The sequence below is a fragment of the Cyprinodon tularosa genome, unplaced genomic scaffold (assembly GCF_016077235.1).
Source record: "Cyprinodon tularosa strain WSP-4 unplaced genomic scaffold, ASM1607723v1 ctg424, whole genome shotgun sequence".
Lineage (NCBI taxonomy): Eukaryota > Metazoa > Chordata > Actinopteri > Cyprinodontiformes > Cyprinodontidae > Cyprinodon > Cyprinodon tularosa.
The window spans coordinates 57,053-67,511 of NW_024039146.1; positions in this window are offsets into that span (position 1 = coordinate 57,053).

Consider the following 10,459-nt stretch of genomic DNA (forward strand, 5'->3'; position numbering starts at 1 on the left):
TTACACTCATTTTATTACATCAATTCAGATTTAGAGCTTGTGATTTTATTTAAAATGTGTTTTCCTTAGAAACTGGAACTCTGGATTTCTTACATGATTAAATTCCATTTAAAGTCAGAAAGTCTGCCTCAGGTGATCCAAATCCCGGATGAGATCGTAGCCTGGCTGAATCATTAATGCGCATCAGCTGAATCATACACACCTTTGGCTACAAGCTGTGACAGAAGCCATCCATTTGGTTCAGGGCATGAGTGAATGTTGGCGCTCTGCTTGTACCGTAACGTGTTTTTGCAGAGTCTGGAATGCAGTACTGTCAAAAAATTACAACAAAAAAACCTAAATCTCCATCTCGCAGCAGTCAGGTACTCTTTGCTCTGGTGGTTTAGGTGTTACCACATGTCTCGCTCTGGATAAATCCCCGCCGTGTTAAAGTAAAGGCGAAACGTAAAACGTAAAGATGAAATCTGAGTTTATATGAGTTTTTTTCTTAATTTAAAGAAAATGATCTTATTCTGTTGGTAAATTGTGTCACTTAGCTTGATAAAATCAAAGGAAAACAGGATAACGTTCTGGACCCACATTTGTAAGGATTTCTGATAATGCCGAAGAAGGTCTGGAAACAAGATAAATCTACTATAAAGTCAAAAATTGTCATAATTATAGAACATGATGCAACTCCAAGATCTTAATGAGATCACATTATTTTGTGATGTTGCTTTCAATGAGTGCAGCAAGCTAAAGTTTAATATCGACAGCGGAATCTGTTTTTGTTTTGTACATGAATAAATGAAAAAGTACATGTGGGAACAAGATATAAAATAACCTCTGCTTTCCTGCTAGAAAACATCAATGAACAAGCCTCATCATGCAGCAGCACACGGCCAAATAAAGATGGAGAAAATGGAGAGCGATGTTCAAGCCGTTATCTGAGGATGCGGAAAATACGGCTGGTTGAAATTTACCAGGGTGGATAATGAAAAGAAAAAACAGCAAAAATAGCACATTGTTTAGTATATTAGGTGTGCTAAGAGTTGCAAACCCCTGATCTAACCAATGAAAACTGTGATGCTGTCATAGTAAGAATAAAGCAGTCTAATATATAAATAATTTATGTAAAATATAAAGGCGAAATATGGTTGAAATTAACAATCACATATGGTCTGTTATGTCAGCATATAAGAATTTGATTTAGTATAATGCTGCAAAAACTGATCTAAGAAAATAAACAATTCAAAATAAGTTTATCCCTAATTTAGGCAGATAATTATGGTGGTCGGTCAATGGCATTAGTAGTTTTGTTTTTAAAAATAGGATCATTGGATATTATGCACTTTAAAAAAGTTTTTTCTTATTTTAAATTAAAATAATCTTATTCTGTTGGAAAATTAATAATAATAATAAATCCAATTTGTACCGCACTTTTCATTAACAAAAATCTCAAAGTGCTACACAGTGCAAATAAAATCAAAGATAAAAATCAACATCATAAAAATCATGTGGAGGCAGAATAGGCTTGCTTAAATAAAAAAAGTCTTCAAGCCTCTTTTAAAATTATTCAGTGGTTGTGGAGCTCTCAGATGATCTGGGAGAGAGTTCCAGAGACGGGGGGGCAGCGACAGCGAAAGCCCGATCTCCCATGGACCTTAATCTGGAGCGAGGAAGGTGAAGGAAGTTGCAGTCTTGTGATCGAAGAGATCTGGTGGATGAATGTGGAGTGAGAAGGTCCTTCAGATAATCCGGTGAGGATCCGTTTAAACACTGATTGGTGATGAGCGTGATTTTGTATTGAATTCTGCAGGTGATGGGAAGCCAGTGAAGGTCATGCAGAATACGTGTAATATGGGCAGATTTGCGGGCCCTCAAGAAAATCCTGGATGCGCTGGTTTGAATGTATTGGAGCTTCTGAAGATGTTTTTTATGGATTCCAACAAACAGAGAGTTGCAGTAGTCTAACCTGGAGGAGACAAATGCATGAACGAGAGTCTCAGCATCAGAAAAAGAAAGAAACGGACGAATTTTGGAGATATTACGAAGATGAAAGAAACAGATTTTAGACAGATGCTTAATGTGATTTTCAAATGTAAGTTAAGAATCCATTCTAACTCCAAGATTTGTAACTATGGTGGAAAAGGGGATGTCTTGTCCAGAAAAGAAAACAGTCGTCATAGTTGAAGATTGAACCTGGTGAGGTGTTCCGATCAGCATGGCCTCAGTTTTGGAGCAGTTTAACTGAAGGAAATTCTGAGTCATCCACTTCCTTATCTCCTCCAGGCAGGTAGTGAAAGCATTAAGTGAAGATGGTGATGATGCTCCAGTTCTAATATGAAGTTGTATATCGTCGGCATAGCAGTGAAAGGAGATGTTATATCGATTAATGATTTGACCCAAAGGCAGCATGTAAAGGGAAAACAGCAGGGGCCCTAATACTGACCCCTGTGGGACACCACAGGAGACAGAGACAGCCTGGGACTTGGCCTTGCCGAGGCTAACACATTCCAGCCGATTGGAGAGAAAAGATTTAAACCAGTCCAGAACGGTGTCACAGAGACCGACCTCCACATGAAGACGGTGTAGTAGGAAGTTATGGTCCACAGTGTCAAAGGCTGCAGTTAGGTCAAGGAGAGATGTAGACCCAGCATCAGCTGCCATCTAGATGTCATTAGTAACTCTCAGCAAAGCGGTCTCAGTGCTGTGAGCAGAACGAAACCCAGACTGAAATTTCTCGTACAGGGAGTTTTGTTCTAGATGAAGCTGCAGCTGAGCGGCAACAGCTTTTTCCAGCACTTTTGACAGAAAAGGAAGATGTGAAATTGGGCGGTAATTGGAAAGAATATCTTGATCCAGGGTAGATTTCTTTAGAAGAGGTTTAATGATAGCTGTTTTAAGAGGTAATGGAACATGACCAGATTTCAGTGATTTGTTTATTATTTGTGTGATTAACGGACTTATTTCGGCATGATTAGATTTTATGAGTGATGAGGGGCAGGGATCCAGGGCACAAGATGAAGGCTTCATTTTCTTGAGGATGTTCTCCACTTCACTCTTTGCAACTTCATCAAAGCAGCTCATGGACCCATGGTGTACAAGGGTAGATGGCAGCCGAAGATCAGGAAGGCTGTGGAGCTGAGATCTAAGAGAATTAACTTTGTTTTTGAAGAATGAGAGAAACGGATTGCATTTTTAAGTCGAATCCTCATCCTCAGTTTGTTGATTGGGATGAAGGAGATGTTTTATTGTCGAGAAAAGCTGTTTGGAATTTCCCGGACAGCTGTTGATAATGTTGGAATAATACTTAGACCGTGCTTCCTTAAGATTGTCTCATAAATTGTCTCACTTAGCTTGATCAAATCAAAGGGAAATAAACTTATTTACAGAACAATTGATTCAGAATAAATTTTTTGCACTGCATGTTTTAAGCATGTTGTCTGTGACAGGGTTATGTTTGAGGTTTGATGGACAGTGCAGAAAATTATTGAAGCCTGATAAGGATACCTAACCAGGCTCAGTGTGAGCGGCCATCTGCCGAGACTGACTGGGGTTCAAGGAGACAGAAGCAGAGATACAAAAGGTAACTGTCCAGCTCCACAGGCGGCCCCATCCAGGAAACACACAGCCAGGAAGACGAGCACATCCAGTTAGTCACAGTCAGAGAAACAGGACTACACTGAAAACCTGGCCAATCTTGAACATCTTTAACAGAAGTCACGGATTAACGGACCGCGGTACGGATCCAGAACCACCTACTGGCTAATCCGGACCCAACCTGATTTAAAACATTTCTAAAGTACAGCATGTTGTCCGTCTACAGTGTCTAACTTCACTTGCGCCACTTCTCCAGTCAATATGGTAAAGCCATCCGGAGCGTCTGGGACCAGGCTGCATGTGATACAAATTAGCCAATGAGCTGCTGTCAGTCTGGGCTGCTGCTGCTGCTACTTTTAGAGACAGCAGGCAAACCTGTGGCAAGCCAGGCGATGGGAAAGAAGGAGAAGAAGATGAGAAAAAGAGAGCAGAGAAAGTGTGGACTGCTGGAAGAACTGCAAGGAACTGGTGACAGAAAAGTGAAATGGCGTGCTCAAAGATGACCCTGCACATTTAGAGTATGTTTGGCTCAACCTACTGCTGTGAAGCAGGATTCTCCACCATGAATATAATTAAAAATTAATATGGATCCAGGCTCATAATAAGCACCTTGATATGTACTTTAGAATGGCTTAGTCTGCATTCAAACTCAGGTTTAAAGCCTTGCAGGGCAGAATAAAGCCCACTGCTCTCAGTAAGACAGAAAAAAGAAAGAGAAAATAATAGTCAGTTCATGTGTTTTATAAAATACGTGAATCAGGAAATTGTCTATATACCAAACTGAACGATTGTTGTTCTCTACTTCGAAAAACAATTTAGATTTTAAAATGGAAATATGTTCTTTTTTTTTTATATCTCCTTATTTTAAAAATCAATTTATAACATGGATACCTAAAACTTGCTTTTTATTTCAGTGTTAAATAATGTTTAAAGTAATAGATTATAATTAGGCCCCGCTGATTAATTGGTTACCCCTGCTCTATAAACAAAGGTGTTGATGGCAGCAGCATCGATGATATTTTTTCCAGGATGGTGTCACAGTCAATAAAATTATAAGTATTAAATGCTCAATTTAAAAGAATAAGTAAAGTAGCCTTTATCTTATAATCAATTATTGTACGTTCCACTTTTGGAAATCATCAATACTTTTGACTGAGAGGGTCCTCATGGTATGAAAAATTGCCCAAAGGGGTAAACAAGTAAAAAAAAAAAGGTTGAGAAACACTGATATAGAGAACAAAAATGTTAAAGACCATGTAAGGGAATGTTGCTTTTTTTTTTTTTTCAAACACAGTGTATACGTAATAAATCTATTGTTCCCAACTTGTGAAAAAAAAGGCAACATTTAAACATTTATTAAAGTCTTATAACTTAATTTAGATTTCAAGATTTCTGTGTTTTTGGTTGTGGTTAAAAGGGAGGTTCTGTGATGATATATCTTTATCTATATATATATATATAGATATATATATATAAAGTTTAAGTATAATATAAGGCATTTTGTATTCACTTCCCCCTGTACCAGGGTAAGCCGTTGCCATAGCAGTGCATTCCAGAGGCCACGCCCCCTGTGTTTCAGAGCAGAGAAACTGGTGTTTGTTTCATTACTTTTGAGACCTACTTTTGAATGCTGAGTAGTTTTATTAAGAATTCCCTTTGCCTGACTGATTATTAATAACACATATTTCTCTGTTTTGAAAAACCCAGAACACATTAATTGCTACTTTAATGGATGTAAAAAGCAAATTTTTCCAAACCTGGCAGAGCCATTTTCTTTGTGGGGTTGAGATGACGGTGTTCTGATTCACTGATTTTTAATTACCCCTCACTGCAGGTGTGTCATTGAGCGGAAGCCGATGAGCCACGCCCAGAGCCCAACCTGTCCTGGCTGATTGTCGCCACTTTCTCTGTCAGTTATTATCACCTCTGCAAACACAACACAGACAGATAATAAAAAAAATATATCACTTTCTGAGTCACTTTTACATTTATGTTTTTAAATGCATAATGTTGAGCCAACGGGGGAATTTTTTTCTGATATAAAATAATAATTTGGCTTATTGTCAACATTTGATTGTTTACACACTCCTTTGATCCAAAAAGCCCAGTTATTGTCATTTTGACCCAGACTCCAGTGCTCAGAGTGGAGCACAAGGTGGAGTCATTTTCTGGATGGTCGAGGGGGGTTTGTCTCAAATCCATACTTAATGCTGTCCTGCGGTTTCCCCCCCTTTTTTATAGGATGTGGGTTGAATTGCTCTCCCACTATCCTGCTTTATGACTCCAGTGCAACTCCACAGCATCTCATTTACTGTAAGTAATCTGTTTGTTGAATACAGGCAGTAAGGATCTAAATCAGCTCTCTAATCTGAGTAGATTTAGGTTTATTTATACTTTATTACAGTTTCTATCTGAATTCAAGTTTTATTAGAATAATCTGATCCAGAATTAGGTTATATTTGGTTTGTAAATACTTTATATCACAACCTGTTCATGTCTGTTTTTACTTCATAGTAATAACCTGGTTTGTTCCTCAGCAAAATATTTCTATTTCAACATAAAAAAAGGCATGAATAGTTCTTGAACTATTTCTATTCTCCCTTCTCCATGTATTTACAGTCCATCGCGTAAGGGGCGGACCAGAGACCCTCCTCTAATGAAAGGGTTGCTTAGAAGCGCTCTGCTATTTAAGTGTCAGCCGAGGCCTTCAGAGAGGAGTTTTGTTCCCATTTAGTCAGAGTCCTCCATTGTACGTTAAACCAGATCCAGTTGCTAGGAGCTCAGCTATTCAGTGTAGTGTGTACAGTACAGAGGAACAGAGCTGCTTTCACCTCTAGACCAGATCTGATCCAGGGTCTGTGAATGGAGCAAACTGATGGATGCTCCAAACTCATTCATCCAGAAAAATGATCATGGATTTTTATTTACATGGTAAAACTTTAGGCAAATAGATCTAATTCACGTAGCAGGACTTTGTTTAAACAGCTCAACAGATAAACTGTAGTACATTAAATATCTTTATGCTGGATGTAGTTTAGTGTGCCCAAACAGAGTTGCCATTCTCACTATTTAGGATGTAGCCGTTGCCTTTAATTCACAGTGATTCATAAGCAGAGGCATAAAGTTTACTCAAACATATGTAAGTTAGAGTAGAGCAGCACTACTTTAACATTTTCTTACTCATGTAAAAGTAGAAAGTTGTTGTCCAAGGAATAACTCTATTTGGTTGAATGTATACTCTGTATAAATGTAATCTAAATAAATGTAATCTGACAAACAGTGAAGAGTAAATTCTGGTATTTAAAAGTATAAAATAAAATAGAAAATAATAAGAATAAATTCATTATTTTTGATTATTCATTATTTATTATTAATTCCGTGCAATTACATGCATTGGATCGCACAAGTTAATGCAAGTTCATCGATTTGAACTAATGAGTCATAAGAAAAAGTAGCAAAAAAAAAAAAAAAAAACAGGCCTGAAAGGGAGTGGGAAGTAGAAAAGTTATTAAATCCCGATGCTTATTCACAGTAAACATATATATATTTATTGGCTACGTTTTTCTTTTCTGTTTTTATTATCATTATTATTATTTTTTTATTATTTTTATGGCAACTTAGAGCACAAATTGAAAGGTCAAAAGCAGGCAAAATCACAATTGTGTTAACCGAGCATATAATTAATCACATTGTATCTTTTTATTTTTTATAATACCAGCAATGATTAATACAGAAAAATGGTAATAGTTTACACAGTATCAACAATAGTAAATAAAACTAACAAACAATGGTAATGGATAAATACCAGCAATGGTAATAAGCACACATTGACCTAATATACATTTATGATTACATGATTACAAAATTACCAATAGGGGCTAAAAAAAACATTTTACCAAACATTTTTCTCAGCATAAACTTATAATTACAAATCTTTCCAGCGTATCAGGAGAGGTTAAAGAACTTCCAGTGACAATATCTGCTAGATATAGATCTATATATCAGTCAGCAAATATTTTTTCTATTGCTTATTCATGCATGTTTTGTCCGACTCATTAGTGTATCCAGCAACCACCTTTATTATGGTTTTCTTTGTGTAAATGTAAAATATAAATGTTGTTTTTGTTTGTGTGTTTGTTTTTATTTTTTAGGTTTAAATTAAGGCATAATTTTTTCGTTTTTTATCATAGAAAATGGAGGAAGAAAAACATTAATTATCTGCATCACCCTTAATAAACTTGCACCGGCCAATCTCTAATATCTACGGTTTACTTTGTTCTAATCTAGTCTCTGAATATTTCTATATTGCAAGTCAGCTGGTTCATGATCACTAAGTTACTCATGGTGGACAGAGCATCCAGAAACTTAACTCAAGTAAAAGAAGGGACTTTAAATTAGATTGTTAATTTAGTAAAAGGAAAAAGTACAATAAAGTAAAACTACTTCTAAAAGTACATTTTATCTTAAAGTTATCCAAGTAATTATAACTAGTTAATGACCATTTCTTCAAAAGCAGTTCTAACAATTTATTATACCTTACTAAAGATTTAAATAGTTTTACTTCCCTATAAACAAATAAAATAAATAATTTTGCTGATATGTATTTATTTTTCATTATAATCCTGAAAATGATCATTTGGTTTAAGGAACAGGTTAAAAAAAAACAGAGGCCCTAATAAAACCGTATTTAATAGATGTTTTAAGATGATTCTGTAATTTTATTAATCTTCATTAAATTATATTTAATAATCATTTTGGGGAGTGTTTGCCTAGTGGTTAGAACGTTGCACTTATGCTCTGAAAAGGTTGCAAGTACCGGATTCAATCCCCACAGACTCTCTCTGAGCAAGACCCTTTACCCCTCACTGCTCCCCAAAAGGATGGGTTAAATGCAGAGGTAAATGTGAGATCAATAAAGTTCTATTATTATTTTTATTAATTTCCAAAAACTAACTGATTATGTTTGATGAAAATGCAATACTAGCAGCTAGTTTTCAACTTATTAACATTTTTTTTTAGCTTTGTCGCTTGGCAGATTAAATTACAATGTTTGTTCAGTGATTAGTTGCTGGAATGTCATCTCTTTAGTAGAGGCATTACAAATAAACAAACCAATCTTGTTCTTTCACTAGTGGCAGTGGTTTAGGTCCCACCCCTTGTAGGGAACGCCAACTTTAGCTCCTCCCCCCATAAAGAGCAGCCATGTCTCAGGTCCCTGTGGCCTTTCATTCAGGGACGACAGTCAGAATTAAAGCCAGCAGTGAAGGACAACAGCTGTGACACTGATTTCATAACAGCTAAAAAAAAAACATAAAAATTCAAACATTAACGGTGGATTTCTTCTGTGAAAGGACCCTTCAAAAGTCATATGTTGAAATTAAAGCTGTATACCTCAGCTTCTTTTTCTTAATGTCAGAAAGGATTCCTGACTTTGTTGAAGATTTTGGAAGTAGCCTCTCTCCCCTCCCAGACTGATTTGCAGCTCCATGTCTTTTCCCTTTGAAATTTTGTTAAGCACCAGATAAATGCCTCAAAAATCAAACTTTTAGGGAGGCACTCAAAGATGCCTCCATCAACTACTATTGGCCCCCATATTAAGAACATACGCTGCACTGAAAAAAATCAAAACAAAGCAAGTCTATTTTTCTTGAATTAAATCTATTTATCATAAGGCAATTTGCCAATGCAATAAGTTGATTTCCATAAAAAGAAAAAAACTCCATTATCTTATTTCAACTGTATCATAACTTCTTATAAGATTAACAATATTCATTCATATAGTTGATTATTTTATTTCGCTGCTTAAATTTAGCGGCCCAAATGAGTTTCCTCCCCTAAAATACCAAACAATGTGCTCCATCCCTGTTTTTTGCTTTCTTTTCTTCTGTGCTCTCCCTGGCCCCCCTGGTAAACCTTCTTCTAGGACCGCCACTGATGTTCAGATTTATTATCATCTAAACCTGCAGAGTAATTGTAGACATTTTCTTGATCTCTTTACCTTAAAAAGCATGGTACTGTACTATAAAACTTATAAATAAAAGAAAAAACATATTTTTAGTTGAATTTTTAATACATAGTCGATTGGATTGTTGGGAATATTTAAAGATATTAAAGCCTTAAGTTATGAAGTCTTCACCTACGTTTAAACTCTGTGTATTAAAGAGTTCCTTTGTGTGAGTCTGTTGGGACATATAACTCATCACTTGACATATTAGCTTTCATTGTCATGGTTACGGTACCATATGGACTTGTCTGTACAGGAATGCAGATGCCCTGCTTAACTCTCAGCTCGGTTACAAAATAAAATGAGTTGCAAGGACAAAAAAAAATAAGGATTTGAGGTAATCATTCTGCTAGTGTGAAATATTTGCCAAGCAGAAATGTACCTGTTAGCATGAGTACATGGCTGAGTAAACACAAGTCACAAAAACAGTTTCCCATAGCCTGCAGGCAGTGTTCTTCAATGTGAGCCACTCCCAAGAGGCTGGGAGGCGGCCTGGAAGACGGGCCTGCCTCCAGAACCTCAAGCCCACACAGGTGAACTGCTGCTGGGCTGGAATGCAGCAGGCAGGAGGAGGCGGAGGGGGGGGTTTGACACATTGAGGTGTGGAGCAGCAGGGTGGGAAACAGAGAAAGGGAGGTAACACAGCAGCTTACCTGGACAGGGAAGGGTGTGTGTGTGTGTGTGTGTGTGTGTGTGTGTGTGTGTGTGTGTGTGTGTGTGTGTGTGTGTGTGTGTGTGTGTGTGTGTGTGAGTGTGTGTGTGTGTGTGTGTGTGTGTGTGTGTGTGTGTGTGTGTGTGTGTGTGTGTGTGTGTGTGTGTGTGTGTGGGTGTGTGGGTGTGTGTGTGCGCAGCAGCAAAAAGGATCCACTCCCA